Below are 18,221 nucleotides of genomic sequence, written 5' to 3' on the forward strand. Positions count from 1 at the left end.
TCTTAAGGTTGTGCATCCTCAGAAAGGACATGTAAGAATGTTTGGAAGCCATGGTAGACTGCCTCTCCCAACAAGAATTTCTTTATTCGATTTTCTAGGGGATTTTGACATGAATGGTCATTGAGTTTTATCAAGAGATTTTTCTGTGTGTATTGAGAATACCATATAGTTTTTCTCCTTTAACCTGTTACTCTCCTATGTTTTGTTAACAGTAACACCAATGGTTTAATGTTAAACCAGGCTGGAATTTCTGGGATAAATTCTTCTGGTCAAGATACATTGTATTTTAATACATTAATCAATTTATTTTGCTAATATTTTATTTAACATGCTTATGGCTATGACTGTAATTGAGATTGTTCCACAGTTTTCCTTTACTTTATAACCCATGTCCATTGTAGATATCAAGGATACATGAGCCTTATAAAATTAATTGGTAGGGTTTTCTTCTTTCTCTTTTTTCTGGAACAGTTTATATAAGAGAGATTATAATCCAGCCAAGATGGAGGCATAGGTAGATATGCTTTGCCTCCTTGAACAACCATAAGAAGCATCACAACTAACTTCAAAACAAAACAAGCAGAACTGCCAGAAAATCCAACTGTAGGGAAGTCCGACAGCCAAGGATTTAAACAATAAATATTCATCCAGTCCAATAGGAAGGGTGGAGACAGGGAGCCAGGGAAGGGAGGATGCAGTGTGGTGGCGGCAAGGCAGCAGCAGCGGCAAGGTAGCGGCAGTGGTGGCCAGAGATATAGGCAGTCCCATATTCACATGTGGTGGATAAAAACCAGACGGGGAGCAAGTGATCCCAGCCCCAGGCCAGACTGAGCAACCCAGTGTTCCAGTGCTGGGGAAAATAAAGCCTCATAACTTCTGGCTGTTAAAATCTGCAGGGGTTAGAACAAATGGAGAAACTGCCAGTCTCTCAGGAAGGTCTATTTAAAGGACCTGCATGGTCCTAGAATGTACACAAACCCACCCACTCTGAGATTCAGGACCAGGGCAGCAACTAGAAGGGTGCCAGTCACATATGGGAAAGTGGAGGAAGTGACTGGAAAAAGGGGCAAGAGCCAAGCAAGTGGCATTATTCCCTCTCCGACCCCTTCTCCACATACAGCATCACAAAGCAGCCTTCATGGGTTGCCCTATACTGGAGAATACCTAAGGCTCTACCTCTTACAATGTAACAGGTACTCCAAGACAGGGAGTCAAAGCAGCGCTACCTGAATACACAGAAACACACACAGGGAGGCTGCCAAATTGAGGAGATAGAGAAATATGGCTCAAATGAAAAACAGATCAAAACTAAAAAAAAAGAAAAAAAGAACTAAGCTAAATGGAGATAGCCAACCTATCAGATGTTGAGTTCAAAACACTGGAGATAAGGATGCTCAGAGAACTCATCGAGCATGGCAAATGTGTAAGTGAAGAAATGAAGGTTACACTAAGTGAAATAAATAAAAATCTGCAGGGAACCAACAGTAAAGGGAAGGAATCTGGGGTTCAGATTAATGATTTGGAACATAAGGAAGAAATAAACAGTCAACCAATACAGAATGAAGAAACAAGAATTCAAAAAAAAATGAAGAGAGAATAAGAAGACTCTGGAATATCTCCAAACAAGCCAACATCCAAATCATAGGGATGCCAGAAGAAAAGAAAGAGGAAGAGATTGAACACTTACTTGAAAAAATAATAAAAGAGAATTTCCCTAGTTTGATGAAAGAAATAGACATACAAGTCCAGGAAGCACCAAGAGTCCCAAACTAGTTGGACCCAAAGACAACCACACCAAGACAAATCATAATTAAAATGCCAAATGTTAAAAATAAAGAGAGAATCTAAAGCAGCAAGAGAAAAGCAGAGCATTACCTATAAAGGAGTTCCCATAAGACTATCAGTTGATTTCTGAAAAGAAACTTTGTAGGCAAGAAGGGACTGGCAAGAAGTATTCAAAGTGATGAAAAGCAAGGAACTACACCCAAGATTACTCTATCCAGCAAAGTGGATATCATTTAAAATGGAAGGGCAGATAAAGTGCTTCCCAAGCCATTATTATATGAAATGTTAAAGGGACTTATTTAAGAAAAGGAAGAAGATAGAAGCTATGAACATTAAAATGACAACAAACTCACAGCTATCAACAACTGAACCTAAAAAAAACAAAAACACACTAAGCAAACAACTAAAACAGGAACAGAATCACAGAAATGGAGATCATGTCAAGGGTTATCAGTGGGGATAGAGGGGGGAGCATGGGGGGGGAAGTTATGGGGAATAAAAAGCATAATTGGTAGGTATGAGATAGACAGGTGGATGTTAAGAACAGTATAGGAAAGAATTCAGAAGCCAAAAGAATTTATATGCATGACCATGGACATGAACTAAAGGGGGGAGGATTGCTGGAGGGAAGGGGGGTACTGGGTGGAGGGGGGCAAAGGGAAAAAAATTGAGACAACTATAATAGCATAATCAATAAAATATACTTAAATATATTTAAAAAGAAGGATTATAAGATGGAGATTACCTGAAATTTTAGTAAAGATTACTTACTGTAAAAATATCAGGACCTTATAGTTTTTGAGTATTTTTGGAGTACTGTTTCAACTTCCTTAACTTAGGAGAACTTTGAATCAGTGTTTCTGTTTTATCTTGAGTCAATTTTGGTAATTTATAAGTTTACAAACATACTGGTGTAATACTTTCATGATTTAAAAAACCATTCCTGTTTCTGTACTTAGATTTCTGTTCTTATTCCTAATGTTTTTACTTTTCTTCTTCCTCTCAATTATTTTTGTTTTCCATTTAATTAATTTCTGATATTATCTTTCTATTAACTTTTTTCTCATTTGAGTTTATCCTGTTATTTCCCTACCATCAAGAGTGAATGCTTTTATTTATTAATTTTGGGTCTTTCATTTATATACATATATATTTAAATTATAAATTGTCTTCTAAATGCAGCTTTAGCTGTATATCTTTAATTTGTTGTATAGTGTTTTCATCATTGTTTAATTCTGTTTTATCATTTCAGTTACAATTTCTTGGGTCGTGATTATAAATTTTTAAATATATAAAGTTTTTTGTTTGTTTTCTTTAAGTGGTGGGTTTGCTTTGCCCTGCCACCAGGACTCTCATCTATTCAAGACTAGTTTTTATGTTAATGCCTCAGCTTGGCATTGCAAAGATACAGTAAATTCAGACCCCACATCTGATGGATCACAGGCTTTGGCATTCTGGTTTTCATGGCAGACTTTTACCCTGTCCTGAGCCCTGGGCACATGGCACGCCTCCTCGTTTCTTCCCTGGGCCATTGGGGACTGTTTCTGCTTCCATTTTCATGGATCCAGCTTGATGACAGGGTCTTATTACCAGTTCTCTGCCTCACGTGATCCCACGGCTGTGTCCCTCATCTCCTCAGGGTGGTTGAAGGAGCAACGTGTAGATATTAGAGCTCATTTTCTGCTACGTGCAGTAGGATGCCAAGGTACCAGTTTGTGCACTTAATGTTTTTACTTTGAGTTCTTTATTTATTTCTGATGTCGAGGTATTTGTTTTTCTTTCTCTTGAGATCTTTTGAATTGTAATCTATTAAATTTTCTCTTACATTTCTATGTGTTTATAGTGAAAGGGTATCAACCTTTGATTAGCCTCCCAGAGTCCTTTCCAAACAGAACTTTGATCCCTGTTTCCGAGTAAACAGTAAATTAACTCATAAATTCAGTGGAAAGCAAAGAGCACATCACAATCATTCCATATTTAACATCAAGTAACTATAATATTATCATCTATGTGTATGACCTCACCAATGTCTAGCAAAGGGGAACTCTACAACATTTTGTTGAAATATGTAGTTTCATTTCTAGCATTTCAACTAGAACATGTATCCTCTTTGACAACTTTAGCTTTGGAGTCAGAAAAATCAGCACCTAAAATCTCTGGCATGCTACTGTTAGCATGGGTAAGTGGAAAGGTCAAATTTAATGGTATGGCCTCTTGACCAAATGTCCAGACTGTGGATTTACTGACACCCTGTTCATCCAGAAAAACAAGACCTCCGGGCAACAACCACTATTTGAACACTGACATTTTCAATTGATTACATCATGATATACAAAGACATCAAAAGTAAAGTTTCTGTGATATTACATGAAGTCATGCTGTTTAACTTTTTAATTGATTGATTTTTAGACAGAGGGAGAGGAAGTGGGGAGAGAGAGATCAATTTGTTGTTCCACTTATTTATACACTCACTGGTTGACTCTTTCTTTAAAATATGTTTATTGATTTTAGAGAAAGAGGAAGGGGGGAGAGAGAGAGACAGAGACAGAGAGACAGAAAGAAACTTTGATTCGAGAGAGAAACATTGATAGACAGCCTCCCATACACAACCTGACCAGGGATTGAACCCAGAACCTAGCTATGTGCCCTGACCGAGAATTGAACCCAGGAACTTTTGGTTTATTAGACAGTGCTCCCACCAACTGAGCCACACTGACCAGGGCTGCTGCTTGATTCTTGTAAATACCTGACCTGGGATCAAACCCACAACCTTAGCATATTGGGCCGTCACTCTATCCAACTGAGCTACTCAGCCAGGGTCTGAAGTCATACATGTATTTAAAAGCTAGGTTTTTCCAAATATCTTTTAACTTAATTCATTTTAATATGTATGTGACTATAAATTCAAGAAAACTTGGAATCACCGTTTTAGAAATTATCTCAAATAAGACAAACCTCAGGTCAGAGTTTAGGAGTTATAAGGATTAGGTACTTTCAATCAGCTTGATTCATTTCACAGCCTGCAACACAATTCCTCTATAATCCTCAGCTTTAGCCACTCAGCTCTGATAAAGGAGAGGGTGTGACCAAGGAACACAGTTCAGGGGTCGGGCATTATGCCCCGACTGGGATGGTTTGGGGTCAGTGGAAGGCTACTGCCCTGCTTGCCTGTGTGAAATCAGCAGGGCGTATCACCACTAACTCCCTGACCACCCAGTGATAATCTCTCCGTTTGGAACATTTCTAACAAAGGATTAGGTAAAGATAAATTGTAATAGTCACCTACTTCCTGTATAATTCCAGGAAATTTCAAGGTTTACCTTTTGCCAGTATAAGTGGGAATTTGAGCTGTTGTATCTCTGTGTCAGCAGAGCCTTTGGGTATTGACCACCTCCACATCAGATTTATATGGCCCCCCATTCCCTGGAAATCGGTGTCATCATGAGAGGTACTCATCTTGTAGTTCATTGTTAAGTACTAAAATACTGAGCCATAGTGAGCTATTATACACAATATTTTTTTAATCAAGAAGTACAATATATAGATGAAACCTTTGCCCACTTTTCCTACTTTTAAATGTTTCCAGGCCTGGTAGACATGGGCACACTGAGCTGAGAGTATAGAATAGCAACAGCAAAAATCCAATAAACCAACAATCAGGGAATTCAGAAGCCATTTTAACAATTGATGGCAAAACTTTATTTCCCATAAAATATACAGGAGGTACATTCTTTTGAATATGAAAATATCTAAATATTTAAAGACTTCTGACCTTTAAGCTGTCCTGAACTTTTATGTATTCATTTTCTTACCTACTTTTCAGTTGCTGCAGTGTTATTATTTCTCAGTGTTGCCTCTTCCATGAAATCTTGGTTTCCTCTAAGCAAAATTCCTTCCTTCTTTATATTGTACCTTCTAAATTCCTCTGTCACAACTTCTAGAACGCTTTCTTGAATTTGTTTGTTTACATGCCTCTTTCTCTCTACTGGAACATAAGCTCCTAAAAGGCTAGTGCCACCTTTTTTCTCTAGTGCCCAGAATGATATGTGGCACATAGTACACACCCCATAAAGATTGGTTGAGTGAACTAATGAAGAATAAGTGTTAGTGTATTTTTACCTGGCTTTGGTTAAATTCAGCTTTCCATTAAACTTTCTCAGTAAGGAAGTTGGCCCAGACAGCTGAGTTTCTACTATTTTGCATAGTAGAAACATCTGACAGCTGTATATGAAAGCTTAAAACTGTTCAATTTAATTCCAACCAGAGTCCATGCATTTAAAAAAATAACTGAAGAACCCCAATGAATCATCCTACTACTTTCTGTCAACCTCTTTCACCTCCATAAAAACTTTCTGGTCAGCACTCTGAAAATTTTGTGTATAGCAAAGCCTGGCGTGAGTCAATAGGTCAAACACTGTAGTCAGCTTTCGCAATCTGCTTAAGGGGAATTTGTTTTCCACCTTTAATTTTTAAGTTATCATTTGTTGCATGCTTTGGTTTGCCCTTCTAACGTTCTAGACCAGAAAATAATTTGCTGCCACCTTACAACTTATTTGGTGTCCTCATTGCATCTCAATTATTAAATATCAAGAACTCGAACCGTTAATGTTTCTGTTAGACAGTTTTGAACTTGCTGAGAGCCTCCACTTGAATGACATTTTGGATGTTTAATATAGTCATGGTAAAATCTGTACAGACTGTGTAGGTCTGGGGGCACAAGCTTCAAGTAATCTCTAATGGTTTGGAAGTAAATTTTCTGTGTGATTACTTAAGTTCAGGTTTTGCAGATCTGCCCTTGAGGACACCATTAAATACGTTCACCTGCGTATATAACAACAGACATCGCTGAATCTTAAGTCAATGCCCTTTTCTTTCATTTTTTTATATTAGTGTAATTGTGCTTGTGTTTTTTCCACTTCTTATTTTACTTTATTTGATCCTAGTAATAGATGGGAAGTTTTTTCCAGAAGGATAGGAATAGAAACAAGTGCAACTGGAGGAAAAGCTTGGTCCATGAGAAAGGAAGAATACTTTTAGGTAGTCATAAAAGGATTTGCCTTGGTATTGAAAGAAAATGAATGATTTAATAGAGCCGTATAAGAGAAGACTCTTATAAATATTCAATAAATATTTATAGAACAAAGAATAACTCCTGGTGATGGCCAAGGACCGTGCAAAGAACCAGAAGGAAATAGAGAAGAATGAATGCAATACAATTTCTGCCTATGGACCTCTGATCCAGTGGGATGGATGGACACTGACCAACTACCTAAAATGCCGTATAAAAATTACAACGGCCGTGGTGCTTATGAGGACATAGAGGAGAGTGATCAGTTCTTTGAAGGAAAGTCAAAGATTCACAATGGAAACATGTGAGCTAAATCTCAAAGTAAGAGCAAGATTTTGCTCTGCAGAGAAGCGTGAGAGGAAGAGCACTTTAAGCAAAGAAAGCAATGTGACCAGAGATATAAAAGTGCATGGTGTGTTGAGGAGCTGCCTTTCCTGTTAACTAATTGAGATGCCGGTCAGTGGCCCAGTGCTATGCTCTGACTGTGCCCAGCAGGCACTACCTTCCTCCTCTAAGCTCAGAGTTCATCCAACGACATCCTGATCATAACTGAGTTTTCAGGTGAAAAGAGGTGCAAAGGGAGGATCAAATTTTTTGTCTATATGAAATCTAAAATTGTGAAGATACTCTTTTTTATTTTAAATATTTTATCTATTTATGTATGAAAAGGGAAAGAAAGAGAAAGAGAGGGAGAGAGACATCAATGTACGGTTGCCTCTTGTGTGCCCCCTACAACCCAGGTGTGTGCCCTAGACTGGGTATCGAATTGGTGACCGGCCCTCTGCTTCACAGGCTGGCACTCCAGTCCACTGAGCCACACCAGCCAGGGCTAAAACTGTGAAGATACTCTTAGTTTCTTTTCAACCTGCAGACCAAGTAATGGAATTGGATTCATTTGTAACAAGTAACTTTAAGTAAGAACTGGTGACTGTTTTGAACTTCACTAGTATTTCGTTTATGTTATCTACTACAAAGAGTTTAACCTCTATTTTGCTTCCCTTTAATAGCACATTAGATTTTGAGAAATTTTCAGCCACATTTTCTATCACTGGTGATATCATCAGTGTCTTGTCTCCTGAACAAATCTTCAAGGCTCTGTCAGAATCATTCAATGAATGGTGGGGACATGTCAGTGAAGGTGACTCTGAGGACAGGACACCTGAATGGTTGATCTGTAGCCCGAAGGAGTAATCATTATATCACTAGCTCAACAGGGTGTGGCACGGGGGTAGGGGAGCAAGGAGTGGGAGAAGAGTGCGGGCAGTGTGACCAGCACACTCACATCCTTGGCAAGGGCTGGAATGTAGCCTCTATGAGAGCAAGAAACTGGTCTGTCTTGTTCACAGTGCTAGCTCATGCATCTAGAACATTGTCTGGCATGTGGTAGGTTCTTAACCAAAAAAATGTTTGTTGAAGGAAGAATTGAAGAGGTCCCATTGTGGCTGGGACACAGACAGCAAGGGGTTGTATGGACTAAAGTGATGCTGAGAGCAAGGTGGGGCTGTGTACGGCCCTATAGCTCATGTTAAAGATGAGGGACTTTGGATTAAAGAATTTTAAGCAAAGGGGTGACATAATTAGACTCGCTCTACAGTGTAGAGCAATGCTTTCCAACTTTTTAAAATTTTTATTTTTATTAATTTATAGAGAGAGGGGAAGGGAGGGAGAAAAGGAGAGAAACATCAATGTGAGAGGGAAGCATAGATCGGTTGCCTCCCACATGCCCCCCACCAGGGGACCAAACCCACAACCCAGGCATAGGCTGTGGCCGGGAATTGAACCAGCGACCTTTTGCTTTATGGAATGACACTCAAGTAACTGAGTCACACCAGCCAGGATGCTTTCCAGCTTTTTGATTGTGACCAATAGTCAGAAACAGATTTTATATTGTAACCTAGTAAGACACACACATATACACACATAACTGAAATAATTTTATAATGAGCAATGCTTAGCCTCAACGAATGGGATTTGCTCCATTATTTTACATTCTTTTCAGTATTTTTAAAAAATAGTGGTCAAACCAAGTATGTCTCATGGGTTCTAAGTATAGTCAGAAAAACACTTTGATGGGGAATAGATACCCTAATAATGGAGGGTATGTGCATAAATTTACAGAAACCAACAACTTGAGGTGAGCTAAGAAAGGTAGATAAGAGGGGGACCCCAAAAACCTGGATTTATTTGTTTATTTTTAAAACATTTTATTTGTTTATTTTTAGAGAACAGAGCGGGGAAGTGATGGAGAAAGAGAGGGAGAGAAACATTTATGTGTGAGAGAAACATAGATTGGTTGCCTCTCACATGCCCCCAACTGAGGACCTGGCCTGCAAACCAGACATGTGCCCTGGCTGGGAATTGACCCAGTAACCTTTCAGTTTGCAGGCCAGTGCTCAATCCACTGCAGGCAGGGCTTATTTATAAAAAAATGTGTGTATATTCTTACACATTTAAACTTCAGTCACCCTCATCCCTGGCTGGTGTGGTTCAGTGGATTGAGCGCTGGCCTGTGAACGGAAAGGTCGCTGGTTTGATGCAATACACCTATCAGGACATTTTGTCCACTGCTCACAACAGTTTTTAAGCTCATTGATTTTGGTGCCTTTTAGAGCTTCTGCTGGTTTTTGTTTCACCTCTTCCACATGGGCAAAATTTTTCCCTTTGAGGACTTTTTTTTTATCTGGGGAAACAAAGAAATGTCAGTTGCTCAGGGAAGACTGGGTGAATAGGGAGGGCCAGGCATGGAAATCATGCCATTTTTGGTCAAAAACTGCTGAACACGTAGCTAAGGGTGAGCAGGTGCACTTGTAAATCACCCGTCATGAAATGGGCAAACGCGCTGAAAGAGTCTTCAAAAAACATTCACTGAAGCTGAACACAGCCTCTCACAACAACGCCAGCTGGCTCACCAATGCGGATGGGTTCCTAGAACACTCACCTAGAGGAAGAATGCTGTACTACAAGGGGCCCACCCTCCAGAAGACATATGCAAAACACAAATCTGGAGAGATGCTCATTCAGGGGAGCTCAGCAGAATGTCAGGTATGGGAAGGATTTTAGGAATTTGAGAATCCAGATGACAAGTATCAGAGTAGAGGAAACCTGCTGAGGGACAACACAGGAGAGCACCAGTAGAAGAGGACCAGCTCCCAGGTTTCTCTCCTGTCTGTGGCCTCTCAGGCTCCCCTATCGGTGCCTTCACAATAAGCCGTGAGGCATGGAGGTTTGGTGATGTTACCACTATTTTCTAAATCTGTAAACCGGAGCTTAGGGAGGTTATGTGACTTGCTTCAAGGTTAGATGACTGTTAAGAGGACAGAGCAGGGCTGGATCCCAGGCCTCCTTATCACTGGTCAGGCAGTCTTTCCTCTATACTGTACTGCTTTACACATGTGCATGAATAAAAAATTAGGATTACAAAGTGACAATGCAGCATTTTGACAGGTATATATTTCTGTGCTAGAACTATGAGTTCTGTTGCTAATACTGTTTAATCAGTTTGGTATTAAAAATGAAAATTGAGATGTAAAAACTGCTTCTTTGAAAGCCTAGGAACATCATAGTTCATCTATTTCATGAAAAGAATGATTATATGAGAACATCCAAATACCAGTCACATAATATCTTTATTGATATCTTACCTGAAAGAGTAGGAGGGTAAATTAGGAAATGTATTTATCAGAAAAATGCTAATTGTAGGAAGCCCCTGGGAGATTGAGTTTTATCTTTAAGAACTGGGTGAAAAGATGAAAGATAAAGTGTGGTTAATAAGTAATGTATGTACATTAGAAGGCATTTTTGTATGTTGACATGAGATAAGATCAGTTTGAAATGCACTTTTCTACCAAAAGCTGATGGCTTTCGAGAGGAAATTGGTTTTTCGAGCTGTCACGGTGTACTTTGGGCCGTGACAAGGTGTTCAGCCAATATTGACCTCCTTTGACTGGGAAAACATTTCTGAAATGAGCTCGTCTATAGCAGGGGTTGATGTCTGTGGGAGTCCCCGTGTGTCCTGGCCGGTGGGGTGTACCCAGGAGGCAGCTCAGTGTTTGCCTGCTGGTCTAGCCAGGACTGGACAATTTACTATTTGTTTAGTGTGTTAGCACAGAGCTCCTGCCACCACATACTTGCAGCTACATAGATTTAGGATCTTGGAGTTTAAATTGTTTTTGAATGATTTTTTCCCCACCAGTAGTTCTTTTTGCATCTTGTCTCCAGGCCTGCAAGTGAAATTCTTCTATTCCTTGTTCCCACATAGGACAGTTTTCTCAGCATTCATACCCAATTTCATCTTCCCCACTGTCAGGCCAGGGGCCTCCATGCCCATCCTGGTGCTGGCATTAAAGACCGGCGACAAGGAGTGTATTTTCGGTCCCAACACCCACCCCCACCCCCATGCCAGGCAGCTTCACACTGCTCACGCAGATGGTTTGAGTTACCTCTTCATTTGTGGCACCTTAAAATTCTCTCTCTTGCTTTTGAGTGTATTTTAAATATTTTATTATAATTTATCCAGATTTTCTGTGTATTTGGAGTGGGAGGAGAGTGGCTTCTCAAATTGTATCATTTCATCACCTGAACTAACGTCCTTTCTATTACTTTGGAATTTGACTTTGTTAGGAAAAAATATTTATGCATTACTGTTGGATCACACACATGTGTAGGGTGGCGGGGCCTGTTGTAAGTTGGCACTGTGGGTGAGGGGCTCCTCGTTGCTAGGTTATGCTGTCCAGAGTACTTTGTTGCTGACAGGTACGAAGCACTCACGCCCTGCTCTTATGAATAGGGACATCTGTCTTTCTTTACACTGGCCTGACACGAGCTGGGAAGTGTTAAAGCAAAGAAGATAAGACAAATGGCATTATCCCTTGCTTTCACCTTCAACTCTGAACCTGACACATCTCCAGATTTCAGTTCTTGTGTGTGGCAAAGTTCTTACTAGTGGACACCTGAGACCAGCTAAGCTGAAGGGGCGCCTTCACCTGCCCATCTGAGAGTGGAAGAGTGAGCTGCACTTTTAATATCACACATGACTTGTAAATACAGAAATACTTTCTCAAAAAAAAAAAAAAAAAAGGAGCGAGAGTGAGAGAAAGGGCTTTACTGGCTCACACACCTGAAAACTCCAAGGTGGTCCTGGCTGTAGGAATGGCTGGGTCTGGAAGCTCAAGCCACGTCATCCTCTCCTGGCTCTGCTTTCTTCTGTGAGGGAAACATTCTCAGGTAACCATGCTCCCACCCCCCGCCACGAAGTGCCCACCTCAGCTTTAGCCTTTCATCGCCTCCCAGCAAAAAGAGAACCCCTTTTTCCCCACTTGTTCTGCAACACTGGGTCTTGTGTCTCATTGGCCTGGTTTGGGTTATGTTATGTATCCATGCGTGTAAAGTCAGTACACTCTGTTTTCCTGGCCAGAGTGGTTGTGCCCACGCAGCAAAGCCACTTAGTCAGCGTGGGGGTGGGGCGATCCCTCTGAGAGTGATGAACGCACAGTAGCTGGAAGAAATGCAGATGAAATTCAGGGTCAGCAAAAACGAACAGATGCCCGCTACAGATGGAGCAGATCTTCTACATGAAGAAAGAGTAAATTTTAAAAGGGTTTAACTGAATCAAAATTTGGATTCACTCCATCGCAAAAGCCCTGTCTTCAAGCATGGTGAAAGTTTAGGTTGCACTGTCGGGTAAAAGAAGCCACACTTAGTAAGAGAGACCGAGGTGAAGATCAATAAGATTTACAGGCTGTTTTGGGCTTGCTGTAGAGGAAGAGTCTCTCTCATATTATTTTAATTCCAGAATTCCTGATATTTCTTCTAATTTTTAAAGCAGATTTTGGAGAGATTGGCAATTACCTCATTTCCTTTAGCATCCAACCGAATGAAATTGGTGAAACTGCTCTTTGTACAATCTGCTCCTGGTTTTCCTCCATCCTATGTGTGCTCTCTCACCTGACAAGAATCTCTGTGGTGTGAGCCTCTTTTAGACACGTCAAAGACTTTCATTATCTATAAAGTAACAAAACATTACTTTTCTGCACAACACTCCACATGGTAGCAAATCATGACCTTCTGAGCACCCGTGGGCCATCTCTCACGCTTAGTGCCATAACCAGTGTGCTAGTTTGGTGAGGGAGAAACTCTGTAAACCATGGCGACTTGCTGATTTCTGCGCTGCCGTGGGTTGTCCCCACACCGCCACACCCCTGGCCAAAGAAAGGCTCCCCTGCTATCATCTCCTCCCCCAACCCAGAGGCTGGAATTACTTCTTCTTTGAGAAGGTTTTGCCAAGGACTGGGAGAAACAGACCAAGTCTTTCTCTGTTACCCAGAGGGCCCTGTTCTGGAAGACAAGTTTGAAGTGTTTAACTGGCTTTCTTCAAAGGTTTCACTTTCTCTTGAGAGAGAGAGAGAAGGAAAGCCCACTCTCAGGGCAAACTGACTGGGAGCAGTAAATGTTTGCCTTGGTCCTCCTTGGTGTGTCGTTTTGGCTTTATCAATCACGCGAACCTCGTCATTCAAAACCTCGCAGGCCATGTGGAGGATGCTGCTGCTGGAGCAGAGGTGAACAGCGAGGAGCTGGAGGCACACAACCACCTGGACTTTCCAGGACTGGAGGTGGAGCTAAGGGCGGCTTTCATCACTTTCCCTGTAGGCAGAGATCCCCTGGAAATACTATTGACCTCACTTTTCAACCGACTTAAAACTGGATTTACAATCCCTTCCTTTCTGACAGAAGCAGCATCAGGTATGGAGACCTGGCCAGAGATGGCATTAATAACTTCAGGACAAAAGAAAGAATGCAAGTGCATTCACCTGGCAGAAGTTTGAAGAAATCCCAATGGTTTTTTTCACATCAGTTTGTCTTTAATCTGACAAAGTGAGAGATGAGGGATTTTTTAAAATTTCTCCTAGTTTTATTATTATATAATCGACATACAAAAAAAGCTTTGATTCTACCCATTGCTACAAAATTTTGTTAGTCCAGATTTTAAGCTGTGGTTGCCATTAATATGCAAAATCAAAATTGATAGAATGTCAAAGACCATCTCATGATTTCAACTTCTTACTTGGGCTAAGTTACATCAAGTATCTCATTAAGATGTTTGTTTATACATTTTAGTTGTATTTGTTTTCAGGAAATAGCCATTACTTTTTTGCATAAGAAATAGTGGATGACATAATTCTTTATTCAAAAATGTTTTTAAGAAGCCTGTGCATATGAAAGTAATCTCCAGGGCTCTTTCTCCAGCTCTGCCCTCAAGGTTGGGCAGGGGGCGGTGGGTTGGCGGAAGAGGGGCAAATTGTACAACTTAGCTGGTACACTTTGACTGTTTCCTCTTGGCCTCTGTATGTGTCAGGCATTCAAATGCTTGCTGTTTCTCTCTTGAGGTGTTATTGTGGATTTCTTGGCAACGCCTGATAGGTGTTCCCATCCTGCAGCTTTCCCTGATGTGGACAACGATGGGACTCTCCTCTTAGCACCACAGCCTTTTATTGAAGACTTCTCTTTGCCAGAGCACACAGGTCTTAGCGGGCCCAATCAAGACAAACATAAGCCTGGCAACTTTGCAGTGCCCGCATCTATTCCATAAAATACTGCAAACTGACGAGACTGTCCTCTCTGCTGCCCACTTTCTTGGCCTCTCTGTGAGAGTGACTCCACTTCTCCTGGCAAGAAGCCAGCACTGCCCTCTGTGACCATGTATGTCCCCAACTCTAGGGCATCCTACTGTGGACCCACGGCTGCTCCAGGGCCCAGAGTTCACAGTAAACATTCGTCAGGGGAAGAAGTACTGCCTTTCCTTCTTGCAGGCATTCCTAATTTCCATTTCTAGTTTTCTTGGGGCTTCCCTCACTTGGTGTGCTGCAGTGGTGAGAAGCACTCTCTCCCCACTCTTGCCCTGGGGGAGGGGAAGGACACACAAGCATAGACATTACTTGGATGGTGTTCCTCAGCCTCCTCAGATTTCCAGTCAGTCTTACACAAGCCCGAGGGAAAAGACGGGGGCTGATAGTTGCTCGACTGGTTCTGCTGCAGTTTTAGAAAGTCTGGCACAGGGTTTTCTGATACCTTTCTTCAGAACGTGTTGCCCCTTGTTCTTAAATGTGGAGCTTCAGCTGAAATTTTGAGAAAAGGAGGAAAGTTATAAACACTGAATAAGCAAATATTTATCTTAGAATGTCTATAAAAGCAAAATTCAGGCATCATCCTAAAGGTTCCTCAGTCAAGGATTTACTAGATAGATGATGGCATTCATGAAGCTATTATGGTTTTAGGGACATAGGAGATACTCATGATACACTGTTAACTAAATAAGAGTGTGTAGTCTAATCTCACTTTGTTGAGAATATGTGTGTGTATGTGCACTGAAAACTCTTTATGATGGTTATCTGTAGGTGTGACATTATGGAGATTTTAATTTCCAATTCATTTCTGTTGCTTTTTTTCCCTTCAGTTTTATTGAAATTTAATTGGCATATAGCATTGTAGAAGTTTAAGGTATACAGAATATTAACTTGACTTACACGTATTGCAATATGGTTAGTTAACATGTATTATCTTATACTGATCAAAAGAGAAACTTAAAATCTACTTTCTTAGCAACTTTCAAATATACCATATAGAAGTGTTAATTATAGTCCTCATGTTGTATATACATTCCAGTACTTATTTATCTTACAACCGGAAGTTTCCGCATTTGAACTACTGACATCCACTACCCCTTATGCCACTTCTGCTAGCCACAAATATATCTTTTTCTGTGAGGTTTTGTTTTGAAATTCCATATGTGATATACTGTGTTTCTTAGACTGTCTTACACTGAGCATGTTTTATTTTAACAGAGAAAAAGCAATAATGGAGTTTATATTTTTAAAAAGTTGATTTTTTAAATTTTGAAAAACATTTTGAAAGGAAAGCTACAGACTGGCAGCAGAGACGGTGAAGAGTTAGGGAGAAGATGGGACAGCAGAGCTGAGACGAGGGTGAGCCAAGAGAGGCACCCGGGGCGGGAAGGGAGAGGGGATGCTCGCTGCCTGGCTCGTGCCCCTCTCACCTCACCCTTGTCCTAGCCCTGTGTGTTGGAAACAAACCCAGAAGAGCCAGCTGCAGCAGGTATTGCTCTGTTTGTCCCTCAGACTACCAGTCTATACATAGGGGAACAAATGTGTGTGCCCCCAAATCTAATTTCTGTAAAGGTAAACAAAGGCTCTCAGACTTTCTCTGCTGCTTTATCTTCCATCATTGGGGTAAGGATGAGGTGGATATCTTACCAATTCATCATTAACAACTCAAATTTAATTCTAAATTCCTTTCCCAAACTCTAGTTTTGTTTCAGCCTGAACAACCTCACCAACTAACAGCTCTTCTCCCAACCTGTTAACTGCTGTAATGACAAGAGTTTGGCAGTGACTTGGGGTCATAATTATTGATTCAGTAGACATTTATCACATGTATACAGTAAATATAGTGCCACGAGAAAGATAAATAAATATAAGGATGCACATAATGTTCCTTCCAAGTTTCAAAGTGACAAGATAGTCATACTAGAAAGTTAAACATAGGAATGTTGCTCCACTAACTCCAAACACAGCCTCTAGCAAGCTCAACTGTGATTTATACTTTTAAAAAATCCCAAGGCAGGAAAAAAAATCCTCTAGAAGAAAATAGAGCTGTTCAGAAGTCTCTACTCCTTTTTGAACAAGAAGCAGAAGCCATCCCTAAGGTCAAATCATATAGAATTAAAATTGTGTCTCTATGGGTGTAAATCTAAGATCTTTACTCTCCGATTTACTCTGCAGTTCTTCTGAAGCCTAACAGATTGGAAACCTTTAACATCAACTCACAATAAGAGTTAAGATCATACAGAAGTTCTCTTGGCCAGCTCAGACTATATAGTGTAGTCATTTTGTTCATTTCAGTATGATTCCAAGTATTGAAGGAAAAGGTGAACTACTTTCAGCATACACCAAGGGCAAAAAGCATGTATGCCCTTTGGCAAAAATTGCTGTCAAAAATGATTATGTTTTTGATAAAGTTAAATTTGGGGGAAGCATCCATTTTCTGGTACACTGACTTATGGGGAAAGCCCTATTCGCTGATAATGCCAGAGACCAGTGGCATTACGGTAAGAGGAGGATGTGCCCACACAGCAGCAAGAAGAGTGAGAACCATAGACATGAGCAGAAAGGATTGCTCTCTGAGGAGGCTTCCTGGCACTGTGGGGAGACTTCACCAAGGGATGAGTCTGAGCTGTGATGGAGACAGGAAGCCGTCCCACTTGGGAAAACCGAGGAAGTCAGCACACCCAAAGAGAAGCAGCGAAGCAGGCTGGCGGCCAGGAAGGTGAGCAGGAGAGAGGATGGTCACTATTCAGGCCTCAGGGTACAAGATCCTGGATTGCACAGCAGTAGCAGTAGCAGCAGTAGCAGTAGCAGTAGCAGCAATGGAAAATATGAGTTATGTATCAGCTCTGACTGGTGTGGCCCAGTGGGTTGGGCATCGTCCTGCAAACCAAATGGTCACTGATTTGATTCCTGGTCAGGGCACATGCCTGAGTTGAGGGCCAGGTCCCTAGTTGGGGGCATGAGAGAGGCAACCTATCCATGTTTCTCTCCCTTTCTTTCTACTCCCCTCTCTCTCTAAAAATAAGTAAATAAAATATTTTTTTAAAAATAGTCTTGTATCAGCAAATAATGAAGGGAGAATCATTACAAGTTAGCAGTTGACTGGACATGGATAATGAGAGCACAGAGACTTAGAAAATGATTTCAGGGTTTCAGGTTTGAGCAATGAAGTCACCCTTGCCATATTCTTAAGGGAACTTGATATAAAATCATTTTTGTCAGTGAGAGAGATGGGTGGTGAAAACCACACATTTCTATATGTGACGACTTCAAGATGGTAGACACCCATATCTGTGGATGTGCTTTTTGGGAGTTTGGGTATCAATTGTCCTGAGGATCATTGGAGCTAAGCCTGAGAGAGTGGAACCTCTAGCCTTCATAAGAGGCCCTCCAAAGCAGGGAGCTATGCATAGGACATCATCAGATATGTCTTATCCTATTAGTCTGTGGACTAGGATCTCAAAATTCTTTTTTAAAAAATATTTTTATTGATTATGCTGTTACAGTTGTCCCATTTTTGCTCCCTTAATTCCTTTATGTCTTTTACCACCACCCTCACCCACATTACCCCCCTCTTAGTTCATGTCCGTGGGTCATACATGTAAGTTCTTTGGTTTCTCCATTTCCTGTACTATTCTTAACCTCTCCCTGTCCATTTTGTACCTATCATTTATACTTCTTATTCTCTGTACCTTTTTCCCCATTCTCTGCCCCCCTTCCCCTTCCCACTGATGACCCTCCATGTGATC

This window comes from Phyllostomus discolor, chromosome 4 (assembly GCF_004126475.2).
Source record: "Phyllostomus discolor isolate MPI-MPIP mPhyDis1 chromosome 4, mPhyDis1.pri.v3, whole genome shotgun sequence".
Lineage (NCBI taxonomy): Eukaryota > Metazoa > Chordata > Mammalia > Chiroptera > Phyllostomidae > Phyllostomus > Phyllostomus discolor.